Below are 23,363 nucleotides of genomic sequence, written 5' to 3'. Positions count from 1 at the left end.
AGCTTAGCATCGAAAAAGTGTTTCTTCAAACAGTTTTACTTTGATTGGTTTTTTTAAGTGTTTCAGTGAGCTGGCTATAGGTGAGCTGATACACCTGAATCTATCAGCCTGCTTCCACAAGAACACAAGGGTGCTTCTACCAAATGTGAGTACCCATTTGCTTTGTATGTTTTGCTAACCTTTGGAAAACAGACTGATATGCATATGAATTACTTTATAATATAAATTCTGACTGCAATAATATTTTTAACCCTTTCATGACCAGAGCACTTTTCCATTAGTTGACCGCCTGGGACCAGGGCTATTTTTACATTTCGGCGGTGTTTGAGTTTAGCTGTAATTTTCCTATTACTCATTTACTGTACCCACGCATATTATATACCGTTTTTCTCGCCATTAAATGGACTTTCTAAAGATACCATTATTTTAATCATATCTTATAATTTACTTTAATTTTTTTTTATTAAATATGATGAAAAATGGAAAAAAACACACTTTTTCTAACTTTGACCCCCAAAATCTGTTACACATCTACAACCACCAAAAAACACACATGCCAAATAGTTTCTAAATTTTGTTCTGAGTTTAGAAATACCCAATGTTTATATATCCTTTGTTTTTGTTGCAAGTTATAGGGCAATAAATACAAGTAGCACTTTGCTTTTTCCAAACAATTTTTTTTCAAAATTAGCGCTAGTTACATTGGAACAATGATATCTGTCAGGAATCCCTGAATATCCCTTGACATGTATATATATATATATATATATATATTTTAGAAGAGAACCCAAAGTATTGATCTAGGTCAATATTGATATATTTCATGCCAGCATTTCTCTGCCAAATGCAATCAAATAAAAAAAAATCATTCACTTTTTCACAAACTTTTTCACAAACTTTAGGTATCTCACTGAAATTATATACAAACAGCTTGTGCAATTATGGCACAAATGGTTGTAAATGCTTCTCTGGGATCCCCTTTGTTCAGAAATAGCAGACATATATGGCTTTGGCGTTGTTTTTTGGTAATTAGAAGGCTGCTAAATGCCATTGTGCACCACACTTGTATTATGCCCATCAGTGACTGGGTTAATTAGGTAGCTAGTAGGGAGCTTGTAGGGTTAATTTTAGCTTTAGTCTAGTGTAGTAGACCCAAAGTATTGATCTAGGCCCATTTTGGTATATTTCATGCCACCATTTAACCGCCAAATGCCATCAAATTAAAAAAATGTTAACTTTTTCACAAACTTTGGCCCAGATTACGAGTTTTGCGTTAAAGGCTATGCGGTGCTAACGAGCATTTTTTTTCACCGCTCACTTACCTACAGTGCTGGTATTACGAGCTTTCAGAAACCCGTCGTTAAAAGACAAGAAGTGAGCGTTGAGCAAAATTTTGCTCATTACCGCACTCCAATACCAGCGCTGCTTAAGTCAGCGGTGAGCTGGCTGTACGTGCTCGTGCACGATTTCCCCATAGGAATCAACGGGGAGAGCCGGCTGAGAAAAAGTCTAACACCTGCAAAAAAACAGTGTAAAGCTCACTAACGCAGCCCCATTTATTCCTATGGGGAAATAAAATTTATGTCTACACCTAACACCCTAACATGAACCCCGAGTCTAAACACCCCTAATCTTACACTTATTAACCCCTAAGCTGCCACCCCCGACATCACCGACACCTGCATTATAATATTAACCCCTAATATGCCCCTAAACCTAAGTCTAACCATAACACCCCCTAACTTAAATATAATTACAATAAATCTAAATAAATATTCCTATCATTAACTAAATTATTCCTATTTAAAACTAAATAATTACCTATAAAATAAACACTAAGATAGCTACAATATAACTAATAGTTACATTGTAGCTAGCTTAGGGTTTATTTTTATTTTACAGACAAGGTTGTATTTATTTTAACTAGGTAGAATAGTTATTAAATAGCTATTAACTATTTAATAACTACCTAGCTAAAATAAATACAAAAGTACCTGTAAAATAAAACCTAACCTAAGTTACACTAACACCTAACACTTCACTATAATTAAATAAATTAACTAAATTAAATACAATTACCTAAATTAAATTAAATTAGCTAAAGTACAAAAAACCCCCACTAAATTACAGAAAATAAAAAACAAATTACAGCTATTTAAACTAATTACACCTAATCTAATAGCCCTATTAAAATAAAAAAGCCCCCACAAAATAAAAAATAAAACCCTAGCCTAAACTAAACTACCAATAGCCCTTAAAAGGGCCTTTTGCGGGGCATTGCCCCAAAGTAATCAGCTCTTTTACCTGAAAAAAATACAAACAACCTCCCCAACAGTAAAACCCACTACCCACACAACCAACCCCTCAAATAAAATACTATCTAAAAAAACCTAAGCTCCCCCTTGCCCTGAAAAGGGAATTTGGATGGGCATTGTCCTTAAAAGGGCAGTTAGCTCTTTTGCAGGCCCAAAGTCCCTAACCTAAAAATAGAACCCACCCAATACACCCTTAAAAAAGCCTAACACTAACCCCCTGAAGATCAACTTACCGGGAGACGTCTTCATCCAAGCCGGGCCGAAGTCCTCAACGAAGCCGGGAGAAGTCTTCATCCAACTGGGCAGAAGTCTTCATCCAGACGGCATCTTCTATTTTCATCCATCAGCCAATAGGATTTTTTCTTCCTTAATTCTGATTGCATGATAGAATCCGCGTCGGATGTCTTGAAGATGGACCCGCTCCGTGCTAGATGGATGAAGATAGAAGATGCCGTCTGGATGAAGACTTCTGCCCGTCTGGAGGACCACTTCTGACCGGTTGGGTGAAGACATCTCCCAGTAAGGTGATCTTCAAGGGGTTAGTGTTAGTTTTTTTTAAGGGGGGATTGGGTGGGTTTTAGAGTAGGGTTGGTTGTGTGGGTGGTGGGTTTTAATGTTGGGGGGAATTGTAATTTTTTTTCAGGTAAAGGAGCTGATTACTTTGGGGCAATGCCCCGCCAAAGGCCCTTTTAAGGGCTATTTGTAATTTAGTGTAGGGTAGGGCTTTTTTATTTTGGGGGGCTTTTTTATTTTGTTAGGGGGATTAGATTAGGTGTAATTAGTTTAAAAATTTTGTAATTTCTTTATTATTTTCTGTAATTTAGTATTTTTTTTTTACTTTAGATAATTGTATTTAATTGTAATTAATTGTATTTAATGTAGGTAATTAATTTAATTATAGTGTAGTGTTAGGTGTAATTGTAACTTAGGTCAGGTTTTATTTTACAGGTACTTTTGTATTTATTTTAGCTAGGTAGTTATTAAATAGTTAATAACTATTTAACAACTATTGTACCTAATTAAAATAAATACAAAGTCGCCTGTAAAATAAAAATAAACCCTAAGCTAGATACAATGTAACTATTAGGTATATTGTAGCTATCTTAGGGTTTATTTTATAGGTAAGTATTTAGTTTTAAATAGGAATAATTTATTTAATTGTAGTAATTTTATTTAGATTTATTTAAATTATATTTAAGTTAGGGGGTTAGGGTTAGACTTAGGTTTAGGGGTTAATAACTTTATTATATTGGTGGCGATGTTGGTGGCGGCAGATTAGGGGTTAATAAATGTAGTTAGGTTGCGGCAACATTGGGGGTGGCAGATTAGGAGTTAATAAATATTATATAGGGTTTGGCAATGTTGGGGGCAGTAGATTAGGGGTTCATAAGTATAATGTAGGTGGCAGCGGTGTCCGGAGCGGCAGATTAAGGGTTACTAATATAATGTAAGTGTCGGCGATGTCAGAGGGAGCAGATAAGGGGTTAATAAGTGTAAGATTAGGGGTGTTTAGACTCGGGGTTCATGTTAGGGTGTTAGGTGTAGACATAACTTTATTTCGATGGAATTCCTGTTAAAAGAAATGCACAGAAACATTTATAAACAGGATAAGGTGTGGTGGGATGAGAAATTTTTCAATAAATATATAGAACACAAATTAATTCCCAGAGGCCTCAGATTGCAACTTTCCCCAGCATTTGAATTTTAAAATCTCATATTAACAGAAGAATGGGAAACTGCCTTGTCAGAATGTTCTGTTAAAATAATTAATATATTAATTAAACACGATAAAGAAAAATATGACAAACTAGAGAAAATCATACAAGTACAATATAATCAGTTAAAAGAATTTGAAAACAATAGTGACTTTGGGAAATTATACAAAAGTTATCAAAAAGAATTACAGTAGATAAACTTTCAAAAGAAATTACCCAAATGAAACAGGGCAAACTCCAAAAGGATTTTTAGGACTTTTCAGACAAAAAAGTTTACAAAGGGAGAAAAATACATTTCTATAAAAATAACAAACCCTCCCAAGTTACACTTATACAGAACAATGTGTCTGATACAGATGGGGAAGAAAAAGACGGGGAAGAAACTAATACAGATACCCCTCCCTTTAATGCTCCAAAATGTAATCTACCTCCCAGGAAAAAAAAGGAAAACTTTTTTAGAGGAAAGTTCATCAGAAGGAGTAGAACCACCAGGAGCGGAAGGGGGAAAGCCAAAGTCAAACAAAAGACCCACACACTCCAGGGGCCATCAACCCAATTACAGAATGGGCAAACCACAGAGAAGAGCTCCAAGCCCATTCTCTCAAATCAGGATAAATCTTTAAGAGTCACTAACCTATCATCACATAACTTATCCAAATGTCAAACCACAGTATTAACCAAAGGTCTCTCATTTTGTCCGACAGGCAAATTGGACAAATTTGAGGTTAGTTATTTATCTACATACTCTCCCTTAAAAAATTCTTTACTAATAAAGGAACATACCATGAATGGTCTAAAGAGGAATAAGACACCTTACAAGATCTTGAAAGAAAATTAACAGAGTCAAATTCAAAATTGGAGAGATAACATTAAAAATAAATCAAAATTTGTGCCCAAAAGTAACATGTGTCCTTAGTATTTAACCAGCTAGTATGTCAAGAGATAACTAATTTAAAAATAAATCCCTCTTCGAACAATTTAACACCCTCAGAAAGGCAAGCTCTTAATGACATTAAACAATGGGACAATGTTGTTATCAGAGAGGCAGATAAGGGTGGTAACATTGTCATATGGCCTACCGCCATGTATCTTAAGGGAGTGGAGAAACAACTAAAAGCTAGAAATTGCTACCATAATCTGTTTAATAACCCACATTGTTCCTATCATAGAATCTACAATAAGATTATCAAAGAAGCACGAGATCTGGGAATTATAAACAGGTAAGAATTTAAATTCCTAACAGTGACAGACCCAAAAATAGCTACATTCTATTTTATTCCAAAGATACATAAGAACATGAATTTACCACCCGGAAAACCCATTATATCTGGAATCAACTGCCTCTCAGAAAGAGCAAGTCAATATGTAGACCAAAGATTAAGGCGTTTTGTGGAAATACTACCATTATATGTGAATGACACCATGGAGGTGCTACATAGACTGGATGACTTAAACATACATGCCAATACCTTGCTTGTAACCAATGATGTGGAATCCCTTTATACATCAATTGAGCACAATCTGGGAATTCTTACTAATAGAAGCCTCGGAAGAAAATAAATCTCATGAAACATTTATACTCCAATTGCTGGAATTTATCTTGAGGTACAACTTTTTTACCTTTTCAAATAAATTTTACCTTTAAGTTAAAGGTACTGCAATGGCTACTGCATGTGCCCCCACCTATGCAAATTTATTTTTAGGCTGGTGGGAAAGGCAGATTTTTTTTTTAGATTCCAATACCACTTACACAGACAAAATACCACTGTGGATAAGATACATAGATTGTATCTTATTTCTATGGGAAGGTAACAAAGAAGGAATTATTAATAACAGAATTGAATAGTACCAATCTTAACATTTGCCTAACTCACTCAGTGGACTAATCAGCAATATAATTTTTGGACCTAACTATTGGTAAAAATGATGAATTTACATACACACAATAATACAATGCACAATACAAATCCCACTTTTTATTCTTTTTTCACTTGTTAGCTACTATTAGTACCATAACTAACAATACACACTACCTTACTAATTTTTATCTCACATTATTTTTAAAATTATATTATCCCCTTTTCTTCATTTTATTTTTGGCTAATTTCACTATGATTGAAACTTTTCATCATCTTAATTAGCAAATTCAGTTTTTCTCAATCATACACTTCAGGTTATACAATAATATCTTCACAACATTCTCACAATAATTCCATGTTTAGATATTTATTCAACAACCACATAAATAAGGATTAAAAATTCTCATTTTATTTCCTTCACAACTTACAATATATCCAATTATTTCATCCAATATGCAGTATTACATAAATATATATCGTATATAATAAAAGGCCAGGTATGTTTGTCAGATGCAGTCATGCGCAGTAGAGACTGCACAAGGACAAACATACCTGGCCTTTAGGATCAACATCAGACACTCAGTTCAGCAGAGCAGGGGAAGTGGCTGTTGTGGGGGGCGTGGTCGTGGTCAGGCAAAGCGGGCTTGGCAAGGGGGCATGGCTGACGGGAGCATCGTGATGGGGGCGTAGTCATCCCAGGAGTGGGCATGGTTGATCAGAGTGGGTGTGGCCTGAGAGCACAAAAGAGGGGGGGGGGGAGATAGAGAGAGCAAAATAATGGGATGAGAGAGCTAAAGAGAGGGGAGAGAAAGCAAAAGAGAGGGGATAAAGAGCAAAAGAGAAGCGATAGAGAGCAAAAGAGAGGGAGAGAGAGAGAGAGAAAAAGAGGGAGGAGAGAGAAAGAGCAAAAGAGAGGAGGGAGAGAAAACAAAAGAGAGGAGGGAGAGAGCAAACGAGAGGGGGGAGAGAGAGCAAACGAGAGGGGGAGAGAGAGCAAAAGAGAGAGAAGAGAGAGCAAAATAGGGGGGATAGAGAGCAAAACAGAGGGAAGAGAGAGCACAAGCAGGGGAATAGAGAGCAAAAGACAGGGGAAGAGAGCAAAAGAGAGGGAAGAGAGCAAAAGAGGGGGGAAGAGCAAAAGAGGGGGGAGAGACCAAAAGAGAGGGGGAGATAGAGCAAAAAAGAGAGAGGAGAGAGAGCAAAAGAGGGGGGAGAGAGCAAAATAGGTAGGAGAGAGAAAGCAAAAGAGGGGGGAGAGAGAGCAAAAGAGGAGGGAGAGAGAGCAAAATAGAGTGGGGAAAGAGAAAAATAGAGGGGGAGAGAGCAAAAGAGAGGGGGGAGAGCAAAAGAGAGGGGGAGAGTGACAGAGAGCAAAAGAGAGGGGGAGAGAGAAATAGAGCAAAAGAGAGGGGGAGAGAGAAAGAGAGCAAAAGAGAGGGGGATAGAGAAAGAGAGCAAAAGAGAGAGGGAGGGAGAGCAAAAGAAAGGGGGAAGAAAGAGCAAAAGATAGGAGGGAGAGAGAGCAAAGGAGAGCGAGAGAGTGCAAAAGAGAGGGGAGAGAAAGCACAAAAGAGAGGGGGAGAGAGAGAGCAGGCAAAAGAAAGGGGGGGAGAGAGAGCAAAAGAGGGGGAGAGCAAAAGAGGAGGGAGAGAAAGCAAAAGAGGGGGAAAGAGCAAAAGAGGGGGAGAGAGAGCAAAAGAGAGGGGGAGAGCAAAAGAGAGGGGAGAAAGAGCAAAAGAAAGGGGAGAGAGAGCAAAAGAGAGGGGAGAGAGAGCAAAAGAGAGGGGAGAGAGAGAGCAAAAGAGAGGGAGAGAGTGAAAGAGAGCAAAAGAGAGTGGGAGAGAGAGCAAAAGAGAGGGAAGAGAGGGGAGAAAGAGCAAAAGAGGGGGGAACAAAAGAGAAGGGAGAGAGCAAAAGAGGGGGAGAGAGAGCAAAAGAGGGGGGGAGAGCAAAAGAGAGGGGGAGAGCAAAAGAGAGGGGAGAGTGAGCAAAAGAGAGGGGAGAGAGAGCAAAAGAGGGGGAGAGAGAGCAAAAGAGTGATGAGAGAGCAAAAGAGAGGGGGAGAGAGAGCAAAAAAGAGAGGGGAGAGAGAGCAAAAGAGGGTTGAGAGAGAGCAAAAAGAGAGGGGGAGAGAGAGATCAAAAGAGAGGGGGAGAGAGAAAGAGAGCAAATGAGAGGGGGAAAGAGAAAGAGAGCAAAAGAGAGGGGAGAGAGAGAGCAAAAGAAAGGGGGGAGGGAGAACAAAAGAGAGGGTGGAGAGAGAGAAAAGGAGAGCAAGAGAGCACAAAAGAGAGGGGAGTGTCAGTATATTTATGAAAATCTTAGTAGTGCTATCCAAATAATATATAAGTTTATGGCAGGGTTATAAACACAATCTTAAAATAATTTTCCTTAAAAATTGAAACCCTAATCAACCATGCATCTACTAGACCATACAATTAATATAAATATCTGAATTCTTTTATTTAGTTAATATCCATAAACATATTGAAGTATATTTGCAATAAAAGGAAATGAAACAAAATTTATATGCGTTAAAACCAACTCTTAAGATATGCTATCCTTCTTACAAAACCCAGAAAAATATTTCTTCACAATTCAGCCTTTTATTTATTTAACACAATGGGACTAAAAACCTTTAACATCCAAGCAATACAATTCTAAACAGTGTTTATAAAACAATAGGATAATATATATATTCTGCTATTTAACTGCAATTTATCCTAATACAAAATTAACTGACAATATCAGAACTTGCATAGATGAGTTACTTAGCCAATCAGACACAGATTTAAACAACAATACAATATATAGGCTGTGACTAGCAATTTGAAATACAATATACACTTCTGAATTATTATTATATATTTGCATAGATAAACAATTTAGGATTGGGATTAGTATAACAATACATAGGCTATGAAATGCTAACTTGAAATATTTCCTTAACTCTGCTACATACGGCAATAATAAATGTTTACTTTAAATGCTTGCATACAAACAGGCAGGCTAAGAGCTATTTAAGGTTATATAATACAATCTAAAAGCCCAATTTGTTCTTTCCAATTCAAAAATTTTAATTTTACTGTAGTGGCTATGCTTATAACTTATCTTACAAAAAACTTGTATACATCACCCAAATAAACAGCAATCCAGTTTCCAATTTTCGCAACGGATCCAATTTTACACCTCATATAAAATAAGTGTAATTGCAATGGAATAGGAGAAATATGGCCCACTTTGTTTTTGTAGTTTGACTGTGTCCCACGCAAAACAGTTTCAGTCAGTTACCAAACTTTGCAGCCAGTGTCTCTCTTTCTGCATCAACTTATTAGTGTAATCATTGGTGTGAAATATGGGTGGCCCTTCGAAACCTTGTCCCTCTATTGGATAATCTGAATATCCCATTTCCAACAGCCAAAAGCTTTCTGGCTGTAGTTCTCTCATGGCAACACCAGGTGGCAGCATTTTACAAACACAAATTCACCTTCACATTTCTAAACATTTTTAAGTAAGTTGATTATTTTCTTATAAAATGGTTATTTAATCAGATCACACTCTCTGCATTAATCATATATAACCCCAATTACAGATGATTAATATTAGGTTATTTTTTCTGATTATTCTGATACCAAATATGTTATATTATTAACATTTTGTTATATTAAGGTATTTTAATACTGCTAATTATTAGCTTAAAATGCATTACAATTTTATTGGTATCCTGGCATTTATATGTGAGTAATAGCTTATTTTTAATTCAGTATTGTACTGTATTCCAAGTGAATCCTGTCTATGTAGATCTGAAATAAAAATAAATGTTAATAATCACTTCTCTTCAGGTCCATAAACATCTATTCATGTTCTTAAACACACAGAGGCTAAGATATTCATGCTTTCAAAACATACACATATATATATATATATATATATATATATACTCCACAACAATTGCAGCGTCGCGCTCTATCACCTCCTCCTTACACGCTGCACGCTCTCTCACGGCACTTCTCGGAGCTCCAAGGGGGGGGAGGAATGACGTCACCAAATCTGCTGGATATGCTGCCGAGTGTTTACTGCTTGTCCCACAGTATAGGTATGTAGAGAGATACAAAAGTAACTCAGGCACCTCCAGTAGAATTAGATAAAACGAAAGCTTTATTGAAATCCAAGTGGTAAAAACAGACTTAAAGCTTAGTCTATGCTGACACAGCCTTAATATTTAACATACAGTGAATAAGGACTGTTGGGTTCCTGTTGCAGACATGTTTCGTGCTAGGATAGCACTTGTTCACTGCTTACAGGATACCCAAACTCCTCCATGTTTAAATAGGGAATTTCTTAAAGGGACATGTATAATAATTCAATCATACTAATTGTTTATTATTTCCTTATTGATTTTTACAATTCTATGTGAGCTTGGATACCAAAGTTTTGATACACTATCTCTAATTACTACTATTAAATTTTAACCTATAAATTATCAAATTTTATTAAGATTTAGTAAACACAGTATTATCAAAGAGAATTATTTTTATGTATTTAGCAATATTATTTGATATAAACTGTTATTCAACATATTGTTTCCAAAAAATATATATATATATTGCTAATTCTCTCAGCAATGGTACCATGCATGGTTTAAGGCCCTATTTATATAATTATTCACCATTTTAATGTGCACTTTATAGTCATACCTACTTTATTTAGAGACACCTAAATCAATGAAATAGAGATTCATTTAGAGGATTTTTAGAAATTAAAATTAAGATTATAGTTAAATTAGGAAGATTTAGGAAGAATTAAAGGGGTATATATTGGGTTAGACACATAAATCAATGTCTCTTCTAAAATTCAACCCACTGGGGATAGAGGTACCAGCTGTAAAAATCCAGAAGACCTCTCTTAGGTCCAGTTTCTCCTCCCTACTACCCCCTCTCCTCCATTGTGGAACATGGTCTATTGCTTGAACTGATAACAATTTTATATCTGAATTATGGTTATCCCTAAAGTGCCGTGCAATTGGAGTGTCAGATTCAGGATCTTCAATAGATCTTAGATGTGCCAAAAATCTATCCTTTAAGGATCTTTTAGTTTTCCCAATATACTGTTTTTGGCACCCCCTACAGGTCAACATGTAAACTACATGTGTTGTAGTACAATTAAGATAAAAATTTATCTTATGTGTTTTATTTGTGGTAGTTGAAATAAATGTGTCACCCTCTGTTACATAGTCACAGGTCTTACAAATTTTCTTTCTGCATTTAAAAAAACCTTTTCGTCGTTGTAACCAACATGTATTGCTTGATTTCCTTGTGCAATCTGAAGGTGACACATAATTTCCAATTGTTTTCCCCTTTCTTGAGACACAATCACATCCCTCTCTGACAATGTCTTTTAGTCCTGGATCCGTTTGTAGTATTGGAATATTGCGTCTAATAATTTTACATATTTCAGGATATTCCATACTATATGTTGTAATAAATTTTGGCTTACATTTTTTATTATCAGTGTTACTACGTTTAGCTTTGTACACTAATAACATATCTCTGGACATCAGATCAACCTCATTACGGGCTTTTTTCAGTATACTACTCTCATAGCCCCTGGCCATTAATCTTTCGGTTATAATGTCTGCCTGTTTGTTATAGTCTTCAAGACTAGAGCAGTTACGCTTAGCTCGAATGTACTGCCCTTTTGGTATACCATGTATTGTATGTCTTGGATGACAAGAGTTGAATTCTAAGGTAGTGTTACCTGATGTTTGTTTCCTGAATAATCTAGTTTCTAGAGAGCCTGACCTCACAAAGATGTCTATATCTAAGAAACTTATTTGTGTTGTGTTTTGTTCCCCTACAAATTTTATATCACAATAATTCATATTTAGATAATCACAAAAATTCTCAACTCCTTTTTCATCGCTGTCAATGATAAAAATCAGGTCATCTATATACCTAGCATATAGTATGACATTTTGTTTGAGGGGGTTGCCATCTCCAAAGACGTGGAACCGCTCCCACCATCCCATAAAGAGATTGGCATAGCAGGGGGCAAACTTTGCCCCCATGGCGGTTCCACGCCTCTGGAGATAGAAGCTCCCCTCAAACATAAAAAAATTGTGTGTCAGCAAATATTCAATTGAGTATATAATAAATTGTTTAGTGTTGTCATCATAATTGCTTTGGCTTGTTAACATATACTCTATAGCTTTAAGCCCTTGTTCATGAGTTATAGAGGTATATAGAGAGGTTACATCTGCCACTAAGAACCTATAGCTCTCTTTCCATTTTATATGTCTCAATTTCAACAATAGGTCTGTGGTATCCCTAATGTAGCTAGGCAATTTGTTAACTAGGGGTTGCAGATAGGTATCCATGAGATCTGACAGGGGCTCATTAAGTGAGTTAATGCCCGCAATAATGGGGCGCCCAGGGGGATTGCTCATGCTTTTATGGATTTTGGGGAAGTAATGGTATATTGGGATAGTGGTATTCTCCGGTAATAATGCTTCCACCATTGTTGCTGTTATTACATTATTATTTCTTGCCCTATTAACAATTTTACTCAGGATTTCCTTGTACTTGATAGATGGATTTTCCTTTAGCCGGCTATATACCTCGACATCTTGTAGCTGTCGTTTTGCCTCAGCTATATAATCTGATCTATTTAATATTACGACATTTCCGCCCTTATCTGAGGGTCGAATTATGATTTTATCATTACTAGAGATATTATGTAATGCCTCTTTCTCTTTAATTGTCATGTTGTGTTTGGTTTTTTTAGAGTTTTCACTAAGTTCCCTTAGCTGTCCTTCTACCACTTTTTGAAAGGTCTCTACAGGATGTGTTCTGGAATTCACAGGGTAAAAATTACTCTTTTTTCTAAATTTAGAAAAATCTAGATCTCTTTTTGTAGTGTATTGTTGTTCTATACCTATTTCTGATAATTCCTGTAAATCTACTATTGAACACTCTTCAGAGAAGGTTAAACCTTCCTCAGTAGATGTACTTACTACTCCTGTCTCTCTTTGTGCCTCCACAGCATTTGCGAAATGTTTCCTCAGCATTAGTTTTCTAACAAAGCGATTTACATCCAGCACTGTGTTGAATAAATTAAAATGCTGTGTAGGCACAAAGCCGAGACCTTTTGACAAAACTCTCATTTCTTCATTTGTAAGTGACACATCAGATAGGTTTATCACATCATTATTATTCATGCATATTTCTTTCTGTGAACTTCTGATCTCGTTGGATAGACCCTCTGTTGTTCCTTCTTCTTCTTTTGTTGTTTCTTGGGTGCCAATTTCTCCTTTTCTTCTTTTTCCTTTCCCCCTCTTTCCTCTGTGTATTTTTTTCTTCCTGGATTCAGTGTCCCTGTCTGTCCATTTTTTGACTGTGTTTCTTTTGGTTCTTCAAATGTGGCCTGCAATACTGTTGGTTCTTCTTCCTCTGTGTTTGTTTCCCCTTCAGATGACTCCACTTCATATGTAAGCCAAAATTTATTACAACATATAGTATGGAATATCCTGAAATATGTAAAATTATTAGACGCAATATTCCAATACTACAAACGGATCCAGGACTAAAAGACATTGTCAGAGAGGGATGTGATTGTGTCTCAAGAAAGGGGAAAACAATTGGAAATTATGTGTCACCTTCAGATTGCACAAGGAAATCAGGCAATACATGTTGGTTACAACGACGAAAAGGTTTTTTTAAATGCAGAAAGAAAATTTGTAAGACCTGTGACTATGTAACAGAGGGTGACACATTTATTTCAACTACCACAAATAAAACACATAAGATAAATTTTTATCTTAATTGTACTACAACACATGTAGTTTACATGTTGACCTGTAGGGGGTGCCAAAAACAGTATATTGGGAAAACTAAAAGATCCTTAAAGGATAGATTTTTGGCACATCTAAGATCTATTGAAGATCCTGAATCTGACACTCCAATTGCACGGCACTTTAGGGATAACCATAATTCAGATATAAAATTGTTATCAGTTCAAGCAATAGACCATGTTCCACAATGGAGGAGAGGGGGTAGTAGGGAGGAGAAACTGGACCTAAGAGAGGTCTTCTGGATTTTTACAGCTGGTACCTCTATCCCCAGTGGGTTGAATTTTAGAAGAGACATTGATTTATGTGTCTAACCCAATATATACCCCTTTAATTCTTCCTAAATCTTCCTAATTTAACTATAATCTTAATTTTAATTTCTAAAAATCCTCTAAATGAATCTCTATTTCATTGATTTAGGTGTCTCTAAATAAAGTAGGTATGACTATAAAGTGCACATTAAAATGGTGAATAATTATATAAATAGGGCCTTAAACCATGCATGGTACCATTGCTGAGAGAATTAGCAATATATATATATATTTTTTGGAAACAATATGTTGAATAACAGTTTATATCAAATAATATTGCTAAATACATAAAAATAATTCTCTTTGATAATACTGTGTTTACTAAATCTTAATAAAATTTGATAATTTATAGGTTAAAATTTAATAGTAGTAATTAGAGATAGTGTATCAAAACTTTGGTATCCAAGCTCACATAGAATTGTAAAAATCAATAAGGAAATAATAAACAATTAGTATGATTGAATTATTATACATGTCCCTTTAAGAAATTCCCTATTTAAACATGGAGGAGTTTGGGTATCCTGTAAGCAGTGAACAAGTGCTATCCTAGCACGAAACATGTCTGCAACAGGAACCCAACAGTCCTTATTCACTGTATGTTAAATATTAAGGCTGTGTCAGCATAGACTAAGCTTTAAGTCTGTTTTTACCACTTGGATTTCAATAAAGCTTTCGTTTTATCTAATTCTACTGGAGGTGCCTGAGTTACTTTTGTATCTCTCTACATACCTATACTGTGGGACAAGCAGTAAACACTCGGCAGCATATCCAGCAGATTTGGTGACGTCATTCCTCCCCCCCCTTGGAGCTCCGAGAAGTGCCGTGAGAGAGCGTGCAGCGTGTAAGGAGGAGGTGATAGAGCGCGACGCTGCAATTGTTGTGGAGTGTGAACGGAGATTGTCCAGCAGCTCACGCAGCCTACCAGACGCCACACACGGAAAGCACACGCCAAAAGAAGAAACGGCTGAAGAGGAGCGGGGGTAAGTTAACTGTAGCGATACAGCTTATACAGTTGTAAATAACACGGATTGACCTTATATGATGTCAGATAATAAGGGAAGCATACAAGTATAACATCAATTGTATTAGCAGGAAGGTGCTGAATTATAAACATATATGAACGATAAGAGTGGTTATATCTCACTGACACAGCCAATTAACATTACGGTGGTTCATTTGTGATCATTGGTTTCCCTATTTATTTTTCACCTCATTTTGTGACACTATTATGAAAGTTTTTTGTACTGTGGACTGAGGATCGCAAACTAATATTTAAGAGTATTTAAGAGTTTTTTCTGAACACTCACATATAAGAACTGAATCAATTTATGTGATATTATAAGAGGAAATTTGACTGCAAAATAATATTAATCCCTCACATATTAATTTGAAGTTTTCCTGATGTTGAAAGAGGAAATTTGACTGCAACATAACATAAGCCCTTCACAAAGTAATCTGTATACCATTAAGAAACCAATAACCACTGGGTAATTCCTAAATCATGGATGAGACATCATATGTACTCACAGAGTTTGGAGATGATTCACAAACATATGAGACAGAAGAGGAAATTGTACATACACTAGATAGCCTCTTTTTTGAAATAGACTCTCTGAGAAAGAGGGATATAAAGCTGGAATTAGACATAAAGTCCTTTCTAATTTACAAACATAATCTAAGAATACCAAGAGGGCTACGAGTACGCAAATTTCCATCATTCAGAGTACTAAATACAGAATTTATAAGTAAATGGAATAATATCTTGGATACTTGCTCCTTTGCGCTCATTGAGCTCCTTATAGAGTTCAAACAGATTCAAAGAAAGGATTTACTGGAAGAAATGAAATCTGTACAAGAAAAATTAAAAGATATGCAACAGGATCCCGAGTTTAAACTCTATGATAAGAAATTTGAACAGAGTATGAGAACATTCCGTCAGGAATTATGGGAATTTAAATCCAGAAAGATGAATCGGGATAAACAAGATTATGAACATCAAAATGTATACAGATGGGACAATGTGGACAACTTTGGAAGAGAACCCAAAAGTGGAAGAAGATGGTTTAGAAATCGAAATAAAAAGATCAAGCATGTCACGTTCTCTGATACGGATTATGAAGTGGAGTCATCTGAAGGGGAAACAAACACAGAGGAAGAAGAACCAACAGTATTGCAGGCCACATTTGAAGAACCAAAAGAAACACAGTCAAAAAATGGACAGACAGGGACACTGAATCCAGGAAGAAAAAAATACACAGAGGAAAGAGGGGGAAAGGAAAAAGAAGAAAAGGAGAAATTGGCACCCAAGAAACAACAAAAGAAGAAGAAGGAACAACAGAGGGTCTATCCAACGAGATCAGAAGTTCACAGAAAGAAATATGCATGAATAATAATGATGTGATAAACCTATCTGATGTGTCACTTACAAATGAAGAAATGAGAGTTTTGTCAAAAGGTCTCGGCTTTGTGCCTACACAGCATTTTAATTTATTCAACACAGTGCTGGATGTAAATCGCTTTGTTAGAAAACTAATGCTGAGGAAACATTTCGCAAATGCTGTGGAGGCACAAAGAGAGACAGGAGTAGTAAGTACATCTACTGAGGAAGGTTTAACCTTCTCTGAAGAGTGTTCAATAGTAGATTTACAGGAATTATCAGAAATAGGTATAGAACAACAATACACTACAAAAAGAGATCTAGATTTTTCTAAATTTAGAAAAAAGAGTAATTTTTACCCTGTGAATTCCAGAACACATCCTGTAGAGACCTTTCAAAAAGTGGTAGAAGGACAGCTAAGGGAACTTAGTGAAAACTCTAAAAAAACCAAACACAACATGACAATTAAAGAGAAAGAGGCATTACATAATATCTCTAGTAATGATAAAATCATAATTCGACCCTCAGATAAGGGCGGAAATGTCGTAATATTAAATAGATCAGATTATATAGCTGAGGCAAAACGACAGCTACAAGATGTCGAGGTATATAGCCGGCTAAAGGAAAATCCATCTATCAAGTACAAGGAAATCCTGAGTAAAATTGTTAATAGGGCAAGAAATAATAATGTAATAACAGCAACAATGGTGGAAGCATTATTACCGGAGAATACCACTATCCCAATATACCATTACTTCCCCAAAATCCATAAAAGCATGAGCAATCCCCCTGGGCGCCCCATTATTGCGGGCATTAACTCACTTAATGAGCCCCTGTCAGATCTCATGGATACCTATCTGCAACCCCTAGTTAACAAATTGCCTAGCTACATTAGGGATACCACAGACCTATTGTTGAAATTGAGACATATAAAATGGAAAGAGAGCTATAGGTTCTTAGTGGCAGATGTAACCTCTCTATATACCTCTATAACTCATGAACAAGGGCTTAAAGCTATAGAGTATATGTTAACAAGCCAAAGCAATTATGATGACAACACTAAACAATTTATTATATACTCAATTGAATATTTGCTGACACACAATTTTTTTATGTTTGAGGGGAGCTTCTATCTCCAGAGGCGTGGAACCGCCATGGGGGCAAAGTTTGCCCCCTGCTATGCCAATCTCTTTATGGGATGGTGGGAGCGGTTCCACGTCTTTGGAGATGGCAACCCCCTCAAACAAAATGTCATACTATATGCTAGGTATATAGATGACCTGATTTTTATCATTGACAGCGATGAAAAAGGAGTTGAGAATTTTTGTGATTATCTAAATATGAATTATTGTGATATAAAATTTGTAGGGGAACAAAACACAACACAAATAAGTTTCTTAGATATAGACATCTTTGTGAGGTCAGGCTCTCTAGAAACTAGATTATTCAGGAAACAAACATCAGGTAACACTACCTTAGAATTCAACTCTTGTCATCCAAGACATACAATACATGGTATACCAAAAGGGCAGTACATTCGAGCTAAGCGTAACTGCTCTAGTCTTGAAGACTATAACAAACAGGCAGACATTATAACCGAAAGATTAATGGCCAGGGGCTATGAGAGTAGTATACTGAAAAAAGCCCGTAATGAGGTTGATCTGATGTCCAGAGATATGTTATTAGTGTACAAAGCTAAACGTAGTAACACTGATAATAAAAAATGTAAGCCAAAATTTATTACAACATATAGTATGGAATATCCTGAAATATGTAAAATTATTAGACGCAATATTCCAATACTACAAACGGATCCAGGACTAAAAGACATTGTCAGAGAGGGATGTGATTGTGTCTCAAGAAAGGGGAAAACAATTGGAAACTATGTGTCACCTTCAGATTGCACAAGGAAATCAGGCAATACATGTTGGTTACAACGACGAAAAGGTTTTTTTAAATGCAGAAAGAAAATTTGTAAGACCTGTGACTATGTAACAGAGGGTGACACATTTATTTCAACTACCACAAATAAAACACATAAGATAAATTTTTATCTTAATTGTACTACAACACATGTAGTTTACATGTTGACCTGTAGGGGGTGCCAAAAACAGTATATTGGGAAAACTAAAAGATCCTTAAAGGATAGATTTTTGGCACATCTAAGATCTATTGAAGATCCTGAATCTGACACTCCAATTGCACGGCACTTTAGGGATAACCATAATTCAGATATAAAATTGTTATCAGTTCAAGCAATAGACCATGTTCCACAATGGAGGAGAGGGGGTAGTAGGGAGGAGAAACTGGACCTAAGAGAGGTCTTCTGGATTTTTACAGCTGGTACCTCTATCCCCAGTGGGTTGAATTTTAGAAGAGACATTGATTTATGTGTCTAACCCAATATATACCCCTTTAATTCTTCCTAAATCTTCCTAATTTAACTATAATCTTAATTTTAATTTCTAAAAATCCTCTAAATGAATCTCTATTTCATTGATTTAGGTGTCTCTAAATAAAGTAGGTATGACTATAAAGTGCACATTAAAATGGTGAATAATTATATAAATAGGGCCTTAAACCATGCATGGTACCATTGCTGAGAGAATTAGCAATATATATATATATTTTTTGGAAACAATATGTTGAATAACAGTTTATATCAAATAATATTGCTAAATACATAAAAATAATTCTCTTTGATAATACTGTGTTTACTAAATCTTAATAAAATTTGATAATTTATAGGTTAAAATTTAATAGTAGTAATTAGAGATAGTGTATCAAAACTTTGGTATCCAAGCTCACATAGAATTGTAAAAATCAATAAGGAAATAATAAACAATTAGTATGATTGAATTATTATACATGTCCCTTTAAGAAATTCCCTATTTAAACATGGAGGAGTTTGGGTATCCTGTAAGCAGTGAACAAGTGCTATCCTAGCACGAAACATGTCTGCAACAGGAACCCAACAGTCCTTATTCACTGTATGTTAAATATTAAGGCTGTGTCAGCATAGACTAAGCTTTAAGTCTGTTTTTACCACTTGGATTTCAATAAAGCTTTCGTTTTATCTAATTCTACTGGAGGTGCCTGAGTTACTTTTGTATCTATATATATATATATATATATATTATATATACACACACATCTCATGTCCATTAAAACATATACAGTTGTTTTGAAATCATAATGTAAGCCATTTGTCTTCACTGTGTTATTCTAACCCCCGACACAACGTCTGTGTTACGTGTATTCTGATGTTATCAGCCACACACTTAACAGGCAGCTGTCAATTTTCAGCTCCTTTGAAGAATGTTTGTATCTCTCACATTTCTTCAGACGGATCGGCATTTCCCTTGGAGGAAATTCATATATGGGCCTGTATCCTGTTCTCTGTTAAAATTACTTCCCCAACATTCCTCTAAGTGATTGTATTAAATTGGGCAGGCCAAATGACAAAAGAGTCATAAAACTCTGCATATAATCAAATGAGCATGGTCACTGAGTCAGTTCCTTTTGGAAAATGTCTGTGTGCTCACACCGCAGGGTTCGTGCTTCAAAAGGCTATGCTGATTTCCAATCCTGATGAATGTGTATTCACCCAGCTCTCATCTTGTAGGGGGTTTTGAATTAAATCCTGACATCAGAATTTCTATTCTACAGCACATTTGATAAAATAGATGGCTTCATATATATACACACATCCTTTTTATATTATTTCATTTACGTATATATATTAGTATATATATATATATATATATATATATATATATATATATATTATGTAATTTACCTTTACCCTGACAGGAGAGAGAGAGCACAAAAGAGAGGGGGAGAGAGAGAGCGCAAAAGAGAGGGGGAGAGAGAGCGCATAAGAGAGGGGGAGAGAGAGAGCAAAAGAGAGGGGGAGAGAGAGCAAAAGAGAGGGGGAAGAGAGAGAGCAAAGGGTGGGACCGCTGTACTACTAAAAATGGCCTGTGTAAACAGGCTTTAGGACTAGTATTCATATAAATGCTGATATAATCTATGCCCTCAAAATGTATTAAGACCATACTACTCATATTCAATAAAATGGGGAGTGTCTATATGATTTAGAAAAAAGAGGCAGGTGGCAGCACTCCATCATAAAAGATGTATATTTATTTACATCTACTCCAAACAAACATAGAACAATGACATTTCGGGTGTTATCCATTAATCATGTTGTATAAATCACATACTAGATTTGCCCCTTATAAACCTTAAATTCCTCCCCTCAATCACAATTAACACACCTGTGTCAAAAGAATCTCAAGTAAATGCAAAATATACTACCACCTAGTGGTCATATACAATGACCTACAATCTTAACATTAGCCCTCTAGTGGATAAAAACATATATTACATGTATTTTATCAAAAATGTACATATAAATGAAATAATCAAAGATTCATAGAATATCCAAAATATTGAAATACTTTTGTATAACATTAAATAATGTAATCACTAAGTAATATTGGTTACATATGTTGGAATCTAAGGGGCCTATGGGCATGAATAAGGATTTTGATTTATCCGTTTTTTTGTAAACCTTAGTGTGAATATTATTTTAATTCCCAGTATGTAACCAATATTATTTAGTGATTACATTATTTAATGTTATACAAAATTATTTCAATATTTTGGATATTCTATGAGTCTTTGATTATTTCATTTATATGTACATTTTTGATAAAATACATGTAATATATGTTTTTATCCACTAGAGGGCTAATGTTAAGATTGTAGGTCATTGTATATGACCACTAGGTGGTAGTATATTTTGCATTTACCTGAGATTCTTTTGACATGTTGGCTAATTGTGATTGAGGGGAGGGGTTTAAGGTTTATAAGGTGCAATTCTAGTATGTGATGTATACAACATGATTAAGGGATAAGACCCAAAATGTTGTTGTTCTATGTTTGATTGGAGTAGATGTAAATAAATATACATCTTTTATTATGGAGTGCTGCCATCTGCCTCTTTTTTCTACATTGTATTTGGGACTTGTTGGTGTGGAGTCCTGGATGGCGTGGTCACCCGTTTGATACAAAGGTGCTGGAGAGTAAACATATTCTACAGTGCCTATATGATTGACATATCCCCTAGCCAATTAGGATAAGTTTTTTAATGCCCAATCAATTTCCTTTTCACCCTATATATATGGGAACTCGAGGTGGCGGCTCTGCCTTTGATAAAGCATTAAACCGCAAAACATGTCAGTGAGCTAGCCAGGGGAGTTATAGAAAAAGTGGTACATGACCACCTGAAATGTAGACTAAGAAGGACTCAAAGTCCCTTGTACTAAACTAGATTAAATGAGCAGCAAGTGGCAGATATCGAAGGGAAATATATAAAATATAACTTTTATTGGGGCATTTAAAATAATGGAAAAACAATCTAATTAAAATTACAGGAAATTGCTTCAACCTAAAAGGAGGTTAAATGGCATTGGCGACAATAGCTATAGTATGTTCCATGCATAGCAAATCATAGAATTGGGTCTCCTTTTATGAAAAAATAGAGATTGAGTAGTAAGTTATATCATAAACAACCTAGGATGTGGTTGTTAATCCATAGCCTTCAGAAAATAGTTAAATTATATAATCTCTATATTTATCTGTATCTAAGGGGAACCCAGTACATGAGTGGATTTTGTTATGTCAAAATAAATTGCCCTGAAGGTGGTGATTAGTGATTATGGAACATTGTGATATTCCATATACATTGTAAGTGAGATCTGAATCATCCAACCAGGATTAAGATAATCTTTAAATAATCTAGTAATGTACTGATTGGTCATATACTTTATGACATAGGTTCATGCAGTTAGGTATTAGTTATGCCTCGTTATTTGATAAGTACCAATAGCCCTAACAGAATAATAAAGTCAAAAGACTAAAGTCCTTTTGTAACTCTAATAAGTATTTGGTGCTTCATTGATGCTGGGCTATAACGTTACCATAAGATTAGTCAGTTTTAAAGCACTACTTAATTTTAGATATATTGAGTAGTTACGCATGTAATTCAATATCAGTAGCTAATAACGAGATCCTGAGTATTTATCTATACAGATAGAGTTATCGGTATCTGATCTGCTGTAGTTTCAAATAGAACATTCTATTCGTTTTATGCATTTCAGATTAGGTATATATTTATGGGTGATATGCACTCATAAAGGACTTGATGACTCTGTTGTTCTTATTTGAATCAAGTACAGTTTTTTATGATATTTACTTGGGTCTCGTAAGGTGACATTATCAGTAAAATAATGTTATATATATAATAATGTTATATATTTATTTTTAGATACAAATACACTATGCGTATTTTACTCTGATTCTTAGCATACACTATTTATATTAGACTGAATTTCAGCTCTGTTTTTCAAAGAATAATATATAAAAAATATTTATATTCCTCTTAAGGATCTTACACAGTTATAGATATCATTTTCACTAGATTCTCTTGTCGATAATACTAACTGTTTCTGTATGTAAAATAAGGTTCCACTTTTGCACATGCACAACGATTTACCAATGTCTTTACCGCTATTATCTTAGGTTTAAATATCAGTGGTTAATTCAAGTTCTATTAAACAATGTTTGTCAGAACCTAAATCTTTGTGTATCAACTATGAATGCACATAGAGTAAAACAAGATTACTAATGCCAATTTGAGAATAATTACTTATACATAACACTATCCATAATGGACAATATTCTATGAAAATGATGAATAAAGCGGTTCTATGAACAACCTGCCATAATTGTTTATAAGGATCTGGATTTAAGTCCTGTTGCTATAGTCTAAATCAAATAGCTGGTGTGCACTACTGAAGACTGCAAGCAACCAGCAAATTATGTTAGTATTTTAGGTTAAATTCCTGCTAGATTTAAAAAGAAGAGAGATAGC

The sequence above is a fragment of the Bombina bombina genome, chromosome 4 (assembly GCF_027579735.1).
Source record: "Bombina bombina isolate aBomBom1 chromosome 4, aBomBom1.pri, whole genome shotgun sequence".
Lineage (NCBI taxonomy): Eukaryota > Metazoa > Chordata > Amphibia > Anura > Bombinatoridae > Bombina > Bombina bombina.
The sequence above is the reverse complement of the archived record's forward strand: the minus strand, read 5'-3'. Positions refer to the sequence as shown.